Source organism: Haliotis rubra, unplaced genomic scaffold, assembly GCF_003918875.1.
Source record: "Haliotis rubra isolate DU_JTF1 unplaced genomic scaffold, ASM391887v1 Scf215, whole genome shotgun sequence".
Classification (NCBI taxonomy): domain Eukaryota; kingdom Metazoa; phylum Mollusca; class Gastropoda; order Lepetellida; family Haliotidae; genus Haliotis; species Haliotis rubra.
Window position 1 is genome coordinate 1,454,043 of NW_025766170.1, and position 17,123 is coordinate 1,471,165.

Below are 17,123 nucleotides of genomic sequence, written 5' to 3' on the forward strand. Positions count from 1 at the left end.
GGTAATCATTTGGTGGTGTATAATGACGGACAGGTTAGCCAGAAGATCGTGACTACCTTCCAAACCATTTGCAATGTTGATAGCACAATGTTTCCATTTGATAGTCAGAGATGTCAGATTATTTTTGAGCCTCCAAGTTTGTGCAAAGTAATACCATCTGTATGGACAGAAATGCCTTCTTGGATACAAACTTCATCTGAATGGCACATTGTAAACACATCGTCGGAAACAGTCTCACATTTAGTATACTTTACTCTACTCGTGAAACGTGAATCAACGTTCTACCTGACTACCATTTTGTTTCCCATGTGTCTGTTGTCACTCCTGAACGCCTGCTCATTCCTACTGCCCATCGACTCAGGAGAAAGGATGTCCTATCTCATCTCCATATGTATGTCTCATTCTGTGTTTCTGGTCTTCATCATTGATATGATGCCCAAGTCGGGATCCCTGTCAAGAATGGCTGTGTATCTGATTCTAGTTGTCACTCAGAGTTGTCTCGCGATCATAACCACACTGGTCATCATCAACAAGAGCGCCTGCATAAAAAGAGGACACTGTTTTGCCAAAGAAAAATATCAACTTCCTGTCCCAACACATCTCAAGCAACAAATGACACTACTGATTCACATACTATAGACATGATTTTCTTCGTATTTTTTTTCCTGTGCTGGGGCCTCAGCATTCTGGTTTTCTTTGTGTAAATAGAACATCATGCTCTGTAGACACGAGCGTGGATCTGACCAAACGACGTTCCATTCAAATATATAACATATATAACAGAATAACATAAGTTTATTGTATTTCAGGGCCAGGAGGCCTAGAGTACAGTTTGAGATGTAAAACTTTGATGTACATTTCCAGAACGCTTTAATCTTATGATAATAACATAAGTGCTATAATACACAATGCCATTGAAAAATGGGTCAAATGCAATTTACTTATGAGGCAACATGATGATATGGGCTATATAAACTGGGTATCAGCAGTTAGACTTTTTTATTTTCTCATGGCTTTGGGTTTCTATGGATCTGACAAGAAGTTGGAAATTGTAAATTATTTGTTTCAGATTTTGAACAACGTGTCTTAGACATGTACAGACAACACTGGTCTCAAAATGTTAGTAATTCTACTCTTTTGTCAACTTATCGTACATTTAAATCTCAGCTCAATACTGAAAGATATTTAACTTATATAAAATCAATTCAATTCAATATTTTATTGTATGAAAGGCCATAGGCCCATATACAAAAGAGATACATCTTGACAATGGCATATATAATCAATTTTCTAACTAATCACTTCTTTTCTTAACAAAAATGCATTGTAGATAAATAGAGCAACTTTGTGTTGTTTTGGAGGTTCTTTGCTGGAAAGTAAGGAAGACAAGACGTTGATTTGAGATAAAGACAGTTGCGGTAGATACTTATTTCTTAGATTTTCATATACAGGACAAATAAACATAAAATGGAATTCGTTTTCAATAATAAAACAGAATGGACATAATCTTTGGGTTTTTTCCATAGAAACATATCTTCCACGGTTAATTAATAAATCATTAAGGCCTAATCTAAACCGTATAAAAGCATTGCGAATATTTCTGTATTGAAGGTGAGCAAGATAACACTCTGGCTCAAGCAACGACTTAAACTGACGATATGAATCGTATCTAGAAATTTCATTAATAGTTGAATGCCATTCCTGCTTAAACATATCAATAGCCCGCATACGAAACTGTTTAATAAACATATTTGCATTGCCAACTGTCTGTGATAACCAAATACAACCAAAACCATATCTAAATAGTAAGGTGCGAATATGAGATGTCCAGTTATTCTTTCCAAGATAATCAAGATGTAAAAGCATATTGAAAGCTTTTTTAGGTAAACGATGTTCAGGCATATTAATTATTTTACACCAATATTTTAAACAACGACAATAAGATGATATGTACAATGGGAACCTCCCACATTCACCATAAACCATAACATTTGGTGTTGACAAACCAACATTTAGAAACTTTTTACAGGCAAGCAAATGAATTTTTCTATGGTATAATACTCTTTAAAACCCCACATTTCAGATCCATACAGTAAAATCGGTTGTATCTGAGAGTCAAATAATTTGAAGTAAATAGTCGGTGGAACAAGACCGAGCATAGGAACAACAGAGTGAAGTTGTAAAAGAGCTTTCTTTGCTCTCCTCGCCAGGTTAAGTACGGACTTATTCAGATTCAGCGTATGGGTAAACAATATGCCAAGGTATTTATAATCATTCACAACATTCATACGTTTATCTTTAAAACCATTTCTCTCTAGCCGACAAAGGACCACCTCTTCGGAATATAACGATGTTTGTTTTATCTAGATTCACACTCAACTGCCATTTATCTGTATACGCTGAGAGTATATCTATTTGATTTTGAAGACCAATTACAGAGCTGGACATAAGAATGACATCATCAGCAAATAATAACATAAAAAGTTCGATTACATCGGGAGAGAGTTGGATGCCATGTTTACCAGACTTCATGATATCTAAATATAATTCGTTAATGAAAAAGGAGAAAAGTAAAGGACTTAAAATACATCCTTGACGCAGACCGACAGGACAATCGAAAAGTCACTTACACCATAGCCACAGCGGACACATGACTTTACATTGGAATACATCGATCTTATGATACCATACATTTTACCTCTCAAACCTATATTTCTTAAGCATTTCCACATTCTACCTCTATCTACAGAATCAAACGCCTTTTGAAATCTACAAAGCTACATACAACTTTCGCTTGCTAAAGGATAAATATCTCTCAATAATAGCATACAAGGTAAATATATGATCAAATGTTGAGTAGTCCTTTCTAAATCCAGCTTGAGGTTCCGGTATTAAATCTCTCATATTCGACGACACTGTGTTAACCTACTGTTGATAATAGATGTAAAAGTTTTACCTAGAATACTAGTCAGAGAAATACCCCTATAATTGTCAGGATTTTGTGCATTTCCGTTTTTATATAACGGGATAATAATAGATTGCGCCCATACGGAAGAGAAACGACCTGTATCAAATATTCGATTGAACATTTTAACCAGGAAGGGCATAATGTCAGGTAATGAGTATTTTAGCATTTCTGAAATAACACCATCAACTCCAGCAGACTTACCAACTTTAAGACGAGACACAGCATTCAGTATATCATATTCCGTAATAGGTGATTCCAGCACAAGCCTATCAACATCGTTAAACTCTTCACTTAGCACATCGCTGTCACAATCTGATAACCAATTGTCAACATCGTAAGAAATATCTTCCTTGGAAAAGAGATTCTTAAAATGACATAACCATTCCGTTTGCGATATATTTACTATGGGGTAGAGCGACTTTGCAGAGAACGTATATTTTTCCAAAATAGTTTCGGGCTGTTTAGGAGTTATTACGTCGCTCAAGTCTTGACGATTGGATATCATATTTGAACTTTCTGCAAGAAGATTTATAAATGTTTCTAAGTCTGCAGTAACCTTTACGATTATATTCACTACGACATCGTCTAAATTTTCTTAGGGCTTTCCTGCTTTCTGTCCTCGCTTGTCTACAAGCTTTATTCAATTTAGGTTTACTAGTTCCAGGATCAAAATGCTTCATTTGTCTTTTCATACTTGAAGCTGAATGAAGAAGACAATGTACAAAATCTGCAATGCCCTCTTCATGGGAATTTTCAAGTTTAGTTAATAAAGAATTATCATTGATATGCAGCATCTGTCTCAATGATGCAGTAAATAAGTCTACCTTCGATTCATCCCAGACAAATCTAAAGTCAGCGTCATGGTCATCACAATCTACAGTACGCTTAGCATGACTGCTTAAAGGAAACCTGCAAGATAACTCAAGGGGGAAATGGTCAGAGTCCAACCGATCACCAACATTTAGCATTTCTACAAACTCAAAAAAACTAACAGATGCGAGAAAATAATCAACAACACTAGAACCCCTTTCTCCTACATAAGTAAACTCGCCGCCTTTGTCACCTTCAACTCTCCCGTTCAATATATACAGACGACAAACATAACACAAATCCAATAAAATGCGTCCAAATCTATTAATAGTAGAGTCATGTGACGCCCGCTGCTCGACAGGGGCATTGTCTTCTTCAATATATACATCATCATTACCAAAGTCTACACTTTGCTCAAGGATTGGATTATTTTCATTAGCTATGCGAGCATTAAAATCCCCACAAAGTAATACATGTGATGACGTGAAATCAGTCCAATGATCCAGTATAAAAGCCTCAAGTTTATCAATAAGGCAACCAGAATTATTATTTCTGTTGTAAAATGTAGAGCCTACAGGCGGAACATACATACACAACAACATGAAATCATTAATTAAACTAAATGTAGCTTTGGGAAATTTTAGACATATCAAATTGTCTATCTGTGTGTTAAGTTGAAAGCACTGGTTCACAATTTCTTGTCTCACACAAACACACACACCACCAGAACATCTACCTGATGAAGATAGTTTCACTGCTGGGGCAAAGTATGTCTGATATCCAGGTAGCCAGTACAAGTTCGCAAAATCAGTGATAAATGTCTCCGTTAAACACACAATATCAAATGACTTGAGATAAGCTATACAGTCAAGGTCATCAAACTTTTACACAAGCCACTAATGTTCCATGATAATACTGACAGTTTATTGTTACCGGTGCGCGAATAGTTTCCATCCTGTGAGAGAGGATCCTGGGCCGGGCCGCACTGCTATCTCCTGTTATGAATGTCACTTCGCCTCGTTTGTCGATTGGTTTCTCCGATCTTCCCGTGTCTTGGGGTTGCGCATCATTACGTGGTTTAGTCATCAGCTTACCATTTTAAAGTAGCCGATCAATCCCTGGGCTCTAGCATCCTTAAGTTGTTGGCGTTGTCTGGCGGTTAAATCATTGGAGACGCCATAGCCGTTACTCTTGAGTGTTGCTCGTGATTTCAGAACCTCGATCTTGTCATCAGAGAGGCGTAGTTTAGCGATGAGCGGTCTCGGTTTAGAGATGTCAACACGTTGGGGGCCGAGTCGATGTGATCGTATGACGTCATCAGCAATCCAGGTCTTAGTCTTTACATTATTGTTCAAAATGTCAAGTACTTTGAACTTACAATCGTTGTGCGACTCCCCTGTATCCTCTGCAACGTTGTATAGAATAATGTTGTCACGTCTGCTGAAGGCTTCTAGTTTGTCGATCTCGCTGTCGAACTGTGATATTTTCTCCTCTACGTTTTCCATCTGGACGGAGATCAAGGAGACGTCCTCATACATTATGTCCTGATTGTGACGCACATTTTCCAGATCACTATGGAGGTTTGACAGCTTTGTTTCGATATCTGTAAACCTGGTGCTTAAATCGCGCACTTCTCTCGAGAGTGAGCTGATCTGGCCTCCCAAGCTCATGCTTCACGTTCTGTACCTCCTTCAGTATGGTGTCCCTAACTTCGTCTAGGGTCACTGGTCCAGGGTTCATTTCTACGTCGTTAGCACACAGAATCCGATGTGTTATAACCCCAGCCGGCACGGGATTACCTCCTAATAGACAGGCGTCGGGCGTACGTTGAGATTGAGCTACCCAAGCTGTACAATCAGCTTCAACAGGCAAGACGTCAGTGGCATATACAAGTTCATAAACATGCTCTTTTGGTAAATATGAGTGAAAATCGATATTTTCACATGTGATCATAACAGCATAACTCAATCCCATGTGCAGTGAAAACATCATTGCACACAAAACAAGTCTGAAATGCACATCAGTACCAACGACAGTAGGTGAATACTCGCCATGTTTGTCGAGCGTTACTTGCCGGGTGCCCTTGGGTTGAGAGAAGAGTCCAATTCTTGCTCTATATACGCCAATCGACACCATTTCTTCTTTTGAAAAGGTCACTTGTAGTATCACACACACGTTTTACACCACCTATGATGTCATAAGTGTGGATTATCACGAGTAAATCAATATATAGTCATTTTTTCCCCGAGAGCAACAACACACACGTCTTCTCACCAACGCATGCGCAGTATCTAATGAATTGAATTGAATATATAAAATCTGTACAATTAAGAGTGAGTGAGTTAAAATTTAAGGTCACTTTGGCAATATTTCAGCCATATCGTGACTAAAACAACATATATATATATATTAACAATAATTAAAGATAGAGTATAAAATCCTGCCAACGAAGGACAGTAAAACAACTAGAATATCACAGATATAAATGTAAAACTAGTAATTAAATCTAAAACATTTTAACTACAGAGGACATCACAATATAAAAATAGGCTATAGATCACCAGCAACTGAAGGTAGTTCACCATACTAGGGACCATGGGGACTTACACAGTACCTTTGCTACCTGCATGGACCCTAGCTGTATTTACACCATCCCTTCAGCCGCTGGCGATTGTAGAAAATTTAATCGGAAGTTAAAAGGACAAAAATACTACGATTAAACTGTGGTAAATTTACATTTTACTTTGAAAGTTTTGGGACTTACGTACCGTACAATTAAGAAGGGCTTTGACTAGATTCAGATGTTGTTCAAATAATTTTAAAGTTTCGAAGTACAAACATGATCACAATTGTAACCTAGTTGATTTATTATGCCCGTACTGCGGAGGAGGTAAAGAATGGATTCCAGACCGCCAGTTTCACTGCTCGGACCATCTGACTTACGTACAATTAGATCCAGGTGTGTACGGAATCGACTGAGGGAGCACAACATCCAGCCCCGACGGCCTGATTGCGTTTGGTTTGAGCCGATTTATGTACGTTTGTATTAATGTATGCCTTTCATATTTGCTTCATGGTATTTGAAGCAGTAGACATAGTTGATCGAATTATGTGATTTCATGTGATTGTAGTTGATATGCTTGATTGTTAAAAACATCTATGATCGGTATAACGAAATAAAGAAGAGGGTATTGTAAATAATTCGATGTATATGTCCTTTTATTTCTATTTATTTTACACTTAGCAACAATTATTGTACAGAACCTCTTTACTTGAAGTTATTCACTGCACAAACTCCATTAACGCCGATCTTGGTACATTTGTAAATCTGTTTTCTTGATGTAAGTACTGGAGGTATATGTGTTCCTCAAGTACATGTAGAAGTAATTTGCAGATGTTATTTTAACGAACATTATACATCTAATGTATATGTGACGTACTGCATATGGAATGTACTTTTAATATGCTTGAACTCTAAGTAGATATAAATATGACTTATATTCTGTTTATGTAGTGTCTCGGCTTGAATATTGCACACACCTAAGGTATATCCCGTGTTGGATTTATGGGATTTTGTAACATGTAACTTGAATCTATTGACATCCTGTGTATTTTTACATTGTTTGAACATTTTCAGTGTACCGTCAGAATAATAAAAGCTGGGTAATTAACATCAACAAACTTTTATCTTTAATCATAACAAAGCCATTCCATACAGCACTCCTAACGCGAGGTATCACTAATATAGCAAATATTAGTCTGTGTCACGCAATTCGCGTGCTCTCTTTTTACCACCCTACCATTGCTCATATTAGTATCTGGGGCGGTGGGGTAGCCAAATGGTTAAAGCGTTTGCTCCTCACGCCGAAGCCTCGGGTTCGATTCCCCACATGGGTACAATGTGTGTAGCCCATTTCTGGTGTCCCCCACCGTGATATTGCTGGAATATTTCTAAAAGTGGCGTAAAACCATACTCCCTCATGTTATTATCCCATTTTCCCGCTAATTGTACAGTTTTGTAGAACAAACTGTGCTCTTTCTGTACATAGAGGGTATTTCGACATGTTAATCTTTATGTTATTCTGTTACAAAACATCTTATTCTCGCTGTATTTTGCCTCTTACTACCATGTATTATTCATGTATCATCATTCATACTTTCATGATCCTGAAGCGTAAGTTACGCTCATTCTGTACATATTTACCTTTTAACCATAAGTTTAGTTGTGATGGTATTGGAGCGGTTTAAAGCTTTTCAAGAAACACCACCTTTGCCCGTTTGTAATTTGCAACCCTTAAACCCTTGTTGCTGTTCTCAATCAAGTCCGCGCCTTAGCTAATAGGCAGAATATTTACCTGGGTTCATTAGCGTTTGGCTCACTGCCGGTCTCGCCCTGTCGCGGGTGACTGGCTCTCGGCGAACGCAGGCAACTCTCTTCTGGATCACGGACGACATTTGGATGGGTCAGGATTATCTACTTCGTGTAGAGAATCATGTACACCATCTATCTGGTGTATTAAGCACTTTGCGTAAGAGCTTAATTACAGCTAATTGGTCAGTGAGCAGTTGTTTGTGACTAGGCTGCTCCCTTGACTGTGGTTAGATTAAACATACTCTAATAAACTTGTTATTACGTTCGTTCCTCCCTTCTGATTTCTGAAGTGTTTTGTCGGTGCATTTTCCCACGTTTATGCGGGAGTTCGTATTTACTTAGAAAGGGTTTGCCAACCCCGTCACACTCTGACGTTGGCAACACTTGTATTTCGTCCATATATGCTTGTAGGTAATTTGTGTAGCCATATTCTTGTTAACTTGCTTGAAATATTTCATTACTTTAATCTCTGAAAAAAAGAAACATTCAAATTAAATCTAAACTTCCACTTTTTAATCGTCGTATATGTGTCTGTTTAATGTCTGGCTAGATTTGTCTAAATTGCTAACGGCTGAAGGGATGGTGTAAATCCAGCTAGGGCCCATGCAGGCAGCAAATGTACTGTAAGTCCCCATGGTCTCTATTATGGTGATCTACCTTCAGTTGTTGGCAATCTATAGCCTGTTTTTATGTTGTATTGTCCACATAGTGCTATTACTCTTAACTTTTCACACTAGTTTTAATTGTAACTGTGATATACTAGTTGTTTTACAATCTTTTGACGACGTTTTTTTTATAATATACACATAATTCCATTTCAATGTCAAACATGTTCTCATCACGAGATGGCTGAAATGTTGCCGATGTGACGTTAAATATTAACTCACTCACTCACTCTGTAATAAGGCATGTTTTCTATTTATTTGCAATGTATGATCTATTTTGTGCATTTCGTTTGTTTGTGGCCAATGTAAACTCGTCAGTTTGTTCAAATAAAGAACATCTCACACTGTAATGAACGTTCTATTGATAATCAGAGATTATATATATATATTCAAGCTACTAGGCATACGTAAAGCACTCCTACCGTGAGGTATCATTAATGTAACATGTATTCAGCTGACTTCAGAAAAAACTCTATACTGAACCGCAAAAGAAACGTCACCAGACCAAATGCAAAATTTGTTTCTTACAAGGTGGTGTTTATATTATGATTGTACCGTTTTGTTAACAGGTTTTTCGATCCAAGTTGACAATTATTACCAACATCAGTGTGTTTCCTGATTAAAAGGCATATCGACCAAACGCACCCAAAAACAGGCAGACGTGGTAAAAGGTTCCGTATGGCATTCGTGAAAATGATAATGCACGTGCATGTCGTGACAACCCTACCAATGAAAGCGAGCTCCAACCTCGCCTGAAATCATTTTTTGTTTTGACACAATTACCATGTCACGACTTACGAGATATCAGAGGAACCAAGCCTGGGGACTGCACAGAAGGTAGCCAATAATTGGAATGATCATGTTAGGACAATATACCGACTGCAGGAGCAGTATTAGGCGACTCACAAAAAATAAGACTGCCCACGCAGTGGACGACCTTCAGTAACACCATAACGTCAAGACCGACAGATTGTGCGAATCCAAGACGGTGGACAGGAAAGACGAGCTCCTGACACAGATAAATTATCAACCTTACTCTGACGTTTGCTGACATACCACACATGCATAAACTTATTATGCCTACAGCATCCACACCAGTCTCTGAAGGTAAAAAGAATAAGGAACAGAGATAGAGAAAAAAGTCGTCGCTAAATACTGACACGTCGTGACTTAACCCAGACTAGTACGAAGCCGGACATGGGCACTGGGAACATATTGGGAGAATCCCTGAACACCCTGTATAACGTGGAACAGATTCAACGCCCGGAGGTGCTCAACCCCTCACAAGGATCAACACATGCAACAGGTCAGTCACATTCGCAATCGATCGGTGATAACATGGCCGCCATTTTGTTGAGACTTTACTCGATAGACAGTAGGTTGAGAAAACTTGATATTATTGAAAAGGATGTGACGGATATCAAACTAAACGTCTCTAAACTGGAAACAAAAGTAAAAGAGATTGATACGGTGAAATTTAAGGTAGAGTCTGTTGAGGCGAGTGTCCGTTTCATCAGCAAGCAGTTTGATGACTGGAACAGGAATAAAGCACTGATTGAAAAGAAAATGAAACATGGCAACACAGTGAACGCATTCAAGGATCATATGAAATTAGAAAGTTCTGATTTGCATTTTAAAAGGGAGCACGAGATCGGACTGAGGTGGTTTACCCTCAAGCGAGCTGGGGAGGCAAGATCCAGGCCACTTATCGCCAAGATTGTCTACACAAGGGAGCGTAATTCTAAGAAATACGCTGGAAAGGAACTTAAAGGCAAACCGTATAGTGCTGTTGAGCAGTTTCCTCCGGAAATTGCCCAATATAGGCGAGATTTACTTCTACCTAAGCTGAAGGCAGCCAAGCGAGAAGGTAAGAGAGCCAACATAGTTGTTGACAAGCTCTATATTGACAGCAGACTTGTAGATACCCCTCACTCTCCCTACAGGAGCCCCAAGTCAGCATTCAGTAGAGGACCCAAAGGAGGATCCAGGTGATTTGATTTAAACATATTTATTTCATGAAAAACAACAACGAAATTTTCATGAATTGGATTGGTAAATAAGCTCAAAAGGTAGGGGTACATAGGTAGGCAGGGGAAGGTACATGAAGACTCCCTCAGGATGTGACTCTTCTCAGCTCATGTGAGGACAGTGAACAGGCCCTCTGTGTTCAAACTAAAGGACAGAATATTCTTGAAACAGGCCTATGATATTGATCATGAACTGAGTGAAAACACAAATGCAACTGACTTTAACAAAGACTTTGTATAAAAACAAAACACATCTCTACAAAACTTAAATCTGAAAATTAAACAATGCAATATTATACTTGAAGAAGATTGTAATGGAATAAATGCTCAGCACCAAGAAAACATTGACCATTTTAAACATGCCCAAAATAAGTCAGATATTCCAGATGAAAATCATTGAATGAATCAGAACAACATAAACAAGGCGATAACGATAATACTGACAATGCTACACAGGCTACATGTGATGATTTAGATAGAGTCATTGCGAAAGAAGAAATCATTCCTGCAATTAAATAACTCAAGAGGTGTAAGGCATCGGGGATAGACTTAATAGAAAATGAATATTTTATAGATAGTGTTGATTTGACGGTTCCATTATTAGTTGACATATTTAATCTCATATTTGAGAAGTGTGTTTTACCAGTATCATGGTTGACGGGAATAATTGAACCGATCTATAAGAAAAAATGCAATAAATCTGATGCTAACTCATATAGACCAATCACTTAGTTGTTTCGGAAAATTGTTAAATATTAAACAACCCCCTTTCAGATTTCTTAGATACTAATAATGTTTTACCATCTGCCCAAGCTGGGTTTAGAAAGTAATTCTCCACTGTTGACAATGTATTTATAATTTATACTCTGAAGAGCTTAAATAGATCTAAAGTCTTCAGGCATTTAGTCTTCAAATACATGATATGTAGTAATAAGGACATATGATGGTCGAAATTAGTCCCACACACTTAGCTTCCTTTAACAACTTTATTTGGAGAGCAATCTAGAAACAGTTCAGAATCGTTATGAGGTTTATATTTTCGACGGAAATGTACACATATGGTCTTTATCTGTGAAAACTTAAAGCCATTGTCTAGTGATCATTCATGAATTATATTTAAACACATCTGCAATTGTCTCTCGATGGTATGCATATTTTTACCACGACATGAGATGTTAAAATCATCCACAAACAATGACCATGATTTTTCATTCTGGAGTCATTTTATACTTTTGAGAGAATATTGCTTTTTATACCAAACAAAGTAACAGACAAAATACCGCCTTGTTGAACCCCCTGATCCTGATTATAATGGTCAGATAGGGTGGATCCAACACGAACTTGTTAACGTCAGTTAAAAAGCGAGATGTAAACTGAGGCAAACGGCCTCTCAATCCGAAATCATAAAGATCTCTTAAATTGCCATGCTTCCAAGTTGTATCACAAACTCTTTCTAGATAAAAAAGATAAATACATAAATGGATTTTTTAATAAACGATTCTAATCGCACAAGGTGATCAATGGTACTTCTGTTGTTTTTTAAATCACATTGAATATCACTCATTAGATGATTAGTTTCTAAGTACCAGAAAAAACGATTGTTCACCATACGCTCCATAGTTTTTCAGACGCAGCTAGGGGGAAATATTGGACGGTAGTTGGATGGATCTGTATGGTCTTGGCCGGGCTTCGGTATAGGGAAGAAAATTCAGTTTCGCCACGAAGGCGGAAATTCCCCGATCTCCAAATATCATCAAATATAGTCAAACGTGTCTGGAGACATGATTCAGGCAAGTGTTTCAAGAGTTGATATATATTATATATATATGTATATAAACTCTGTCAAAAAAAAGAAACGCAACCCCTGTCCTCAGATATGAAAAATTCGTTTGAATGAAGTTATTGCTTCCAAACTAAATGTTATTCGAATGTATTGAAATTATACACGTAATTAATGAAGATTACCATCCAAACAACTGCATTTGTACGCATAAGTGTATTTTATTGCTTATTCCGTCACAACGCATGAAATGACCCTCATGGTGACTTCGCACAAAAAAAACACATGCAAATCATGAAAATGGCAGTTAATGTAGGGGTGTATAAAAGCCCATGTGCTTTCGTATTATATTCATTCATTTGTCGCATGAAAAGCTGTGTGAAAAATGCCACGATTGAGTGCTGCCGACCGAAATATCGCCATTGGTCGTGTTCAAGCCGGAGAAAGTTTTGGAACTGTTGCACGGCACCTAAATGTTCACAAAACAACGATATCCCGACTTTGGAGCCGCTACAACAACTTCAATTTGACCAACGATCGCCCGAGAAGTGGAAGGCCAAGAATCACGACCCCTTCAAGATCGGTACATCCGGGTCCATCACCTGCGTAATCGGCATGCCCTACCAACCGTGACTGCCACACAAATACCAGGTTTGAGGAGAGTGTCAGCTCAAACGATTAGGAACCGTCTGAAAGAAGCGGGTTTACGTGCCTGTAGACCAGTTGTTGGACCTGTACTACGCCCCTACATCTCCGCCGACGACTCAGGTGGTGCAACAACGTAAGGATATGGACTTTACAAAACTGGAGGCGCATCTGGTTTTCTGATGAATCCGTTTTCTTTTGCAACATCACGACGGAAGAAAACGTGTGTATAGGAGACGTCATGAACGTTTTGCGCCCATCTGCGTCCGACAGGGGACAGATTTGGCGGAGAAAGCGTTATGGTTTGGGGATCCATCTCATACAACCAGAAATCAGACTTGGTGATCGTTGAAGGGAACCTGACAGCCCAACGTTACATCAACCACGTATTACAGCCTCACCTTCTCCCGATTATTGACCAACAGACACAGATTTTTCAACCAGACAACGCCCGGCCTCATACTGCACGTGCAACAATGAACTTTCTGCAGAATTCCAACGTCAATGTCTTGCCATAGCCCTCTAAATCACCAGACCTCAACCCTATTGAACACCTGTAGGATACTCTGGGTCGACGCGTACGTCAACGTCAGCCGCCGCCACAGACGCTGCAACAGCTCGGCGTTGCACTGCAGGAGGAGTGGAGAGCCATTCCCCAGGAAAGAATCCGGCGTCTTATCCGTTCTTGTCCAAGGAGATGCCGTGCAGTGATTGCAGCTCGTGGTGCTCATACGAGATACTGAGAAAGACGCCCCCCTGGTGACAAACTGGTGTCTGTGAGATGACTTTTGAAATGACAATTTTAAACATGCCCATCTTGGTTATTATTCTGCCAAATTTTTCAGACTAAAATCTGTCTTAAAACTTAATCAAAATGCTGTGTCAGTCTTATTAAACTATCAGATCAAGGGCGATATGAGCTCTAAAATCTTCACCAATGGGGTTGCTGTTCCTCTTTGTTGGAATTTTTGCAATTAGTTATAATTCAATGATGGAGAGTGTTTGGCCAACGTTCCACCTGATTTCAATGTCAGATATATCGGTTAATATATCGTGAGATAGCGATCGAATGCTTGCTTTGGAGCCCTTACCTTTACTTCTTTGAATCATATTCCACTACTTTGATATTGGTGTACGGGAATTGATTTTGGATACATAATGTCTCCAAGACTGACGTTTATGTTGTTTAAATGTCCGTCTAACTCTTGCAGTATTTATTTTTACAGTGTTTAGATTATGAACTGCAGGATGTCGGCGGAAGTATTGTTTTGGGCCTTTTTCCTACATGTTTAATTTCTTGCCTGTTTACAGTCATCACTAAACCTTGGTTTACATATGTGTGGGTTCATAAAGGACTTAGGAATAGCTTTATCAGCGATATTTTTTCAGTTGTTCTGAGAATACCTGAATAGGGTCAGGAATATGTAAATTATTAGGCTGCAGTAATTCCAAAAAAAAGGGTTTAAAATAAAGGCCAGTTTGTTTTGGTGAAATTCAATCTTGTTGAAGTGGCTCTTCAGTAGGGGTGATAGCTTTAAGTATCGTAGGGAGGTGGTCACTTCCACATAGGTCATCATGTACAGACTAGACAAATTCATTTAGTAAATCAGCATCTGTAAGAGTCAGATCTAATGTTGAATAAGTCCCCGTGGCAGCATGTAAATACGTGTTTGAGCTAATTTAAAGATGCATTAATTATTTTTCGAAATATAATCTTCTATTTCTGTGCCCTAAGCGTCAGTACTAACACTTTCCCGTAGAGGGTTATGTCCGTTTAGATCACCGATGATAACACAATGTTTAGGGAGCTGACCATATAACGACAGAAGATTAGCTAGTTGAATAGTCGAAGAGGTTGGGCTGTACAAAGAGCAGAGCGTTAAGGCAATGTGAAATGTTATTCGAACTGAAGCAGCTTGAAGATTGGTAGAAAGCGGGACAGTACTACGAATAACGTCCTGTCTTACCAAGATGGAGGAACCTACAGCGACTTTTGCACCTGGACACCAAAGTGGTTACAAACATTATATTTTCTGATATTACATTTGTCGGTGTCTCTAAGATAGGTTTCTTGTAGACACATTGCTGATGGTGTAAACTCTTGAATTAAAAGCTGTAAATCATTAAAGTTATTCCTAAATCAGTCCTCTACAATTCCTTTGGATTATGCTGGGCGATTGAGCCATGTTGGCTCAATAGGTGAACGTTTTCGTTGTGAGGAGGAATGATCCCCACTGCTCTGTGACCAAGAGGTTATGTCCATATCGAAAGCTTCAAAGGAGTTATAGACAACTAGCACTAAAGGTGACGTTGTCCTGGTTGTCTGTTTTCTGTTTCCTGTTTTTTCATTCCTGGTCAAAGGTTGAACAAAGTTTCTACTGTCTCTGGTATACTGGGGACAGGTTCATCAGCATCATTTTGAGATGGATTTTGGGTGCGACTGCTAATAGGCTGATTTGATTTGATCCATGTCAAATCAGTCTGAACTGTGAGGTGAGGTTAAATTGGGTTTTACGTCGGGCTTGAGAATATTTCGCTCATATGACGACGTGCATGCGTGTGTATGTGTATCTGCGGCTGCTCGTACTAGCCCAGACTTAAGCTAGCTCACTGAGATACCCCACTCAGACACATTATACTGACTCCGAGCCGACCAGTCCTTGTTTTATCCATTAATGCCGAGTGCCAGGCAGGGACCAACAAGTACCATATTTTAACGTCTTTTAGTAGGACGCGGTCGGGCAGTCTGAACGGAAATGGATGTGATTGAGAAGCAGGATGAACAACAGCTGCAGAATATGTTTTATTTAGCGGCAATGGTTAGGATTGAGTTTCAACAAGTGTCTTTGCCTCATAAACTTAGATGTCTTTTTCATGTTTGATTTTTCGAATTTCGATTGGTTTTGCCACAGGGGACATAACCTGGATGAAACTAGATACACATCTTTGCAATTAGCAAACTTTATTTCTGCTGAACAGTCCGTGTTCTCATGTCCCTCGCCACAATGGTGAAAAACAGCAGAACGATTACAAGATTTAGAACCATGTCAAAATTTCTGACACTTGAAACATCGGAGTGGACTGGGGACATACATCCCCACACTGATGTTGATATAACCAGCTTTTACTGATTTCGGCAGGGCCGACAGTGAAAAAGTAAATAGATACGTATTTGACGTCTCGTGTCTTTATTGTAAAACGCTTGACTGTTGTAACGCCTTGCGTTTGTAGTTCATTTGAAACTTCTACCTCAGACATGTCGGACAGGCAAGAATTCAAGGTTTTGTGCACGGACGCAACAACTTCAATGTTGGCAAAAGTTTTCAATGAGAACAGGTTAAGAGACAGTTGCCTCTGTGAACACTCAATAAGCAGTGATCTACATACGAAGACGTATGAGAGAGAGAGAGAGAGAGAGAGAGAGAGAGAGAGAGAGAGAGAGAGAGAGAGAGAGAGAGAGAGAGAGAGAGAGAGAGAGAGAGAGAGAGAGAGAGAGAGAGAGGGAGGGAGGGAGGGAGAGAGAGAGAGAGAGAGGAGGAGAGAGAGAGAGAGAGAGAGAGAGAGAGAGAGAGAGAGAGAGAGAGAGAGAGAGAGAGAGAGAGAGAGAGAGCATGTAGAGTAACATACAGGATAACCAAAATATTCGTACTATTCAGTATTAATAATATTTCGCATTGAATACAAAACTCACGATAACTGTAAAATCAGGCATTGAGTCAATAAACATTCATACAGAAACATTAGAAGTAAAATTCCAAAGTGTATAATTTAGTCCTATTGACTTGACAACTACTAGGCGTCATTAATAAAGGGTCAAATGATATATATCACATGTAAAGAAAAGTATCTCAGAAAT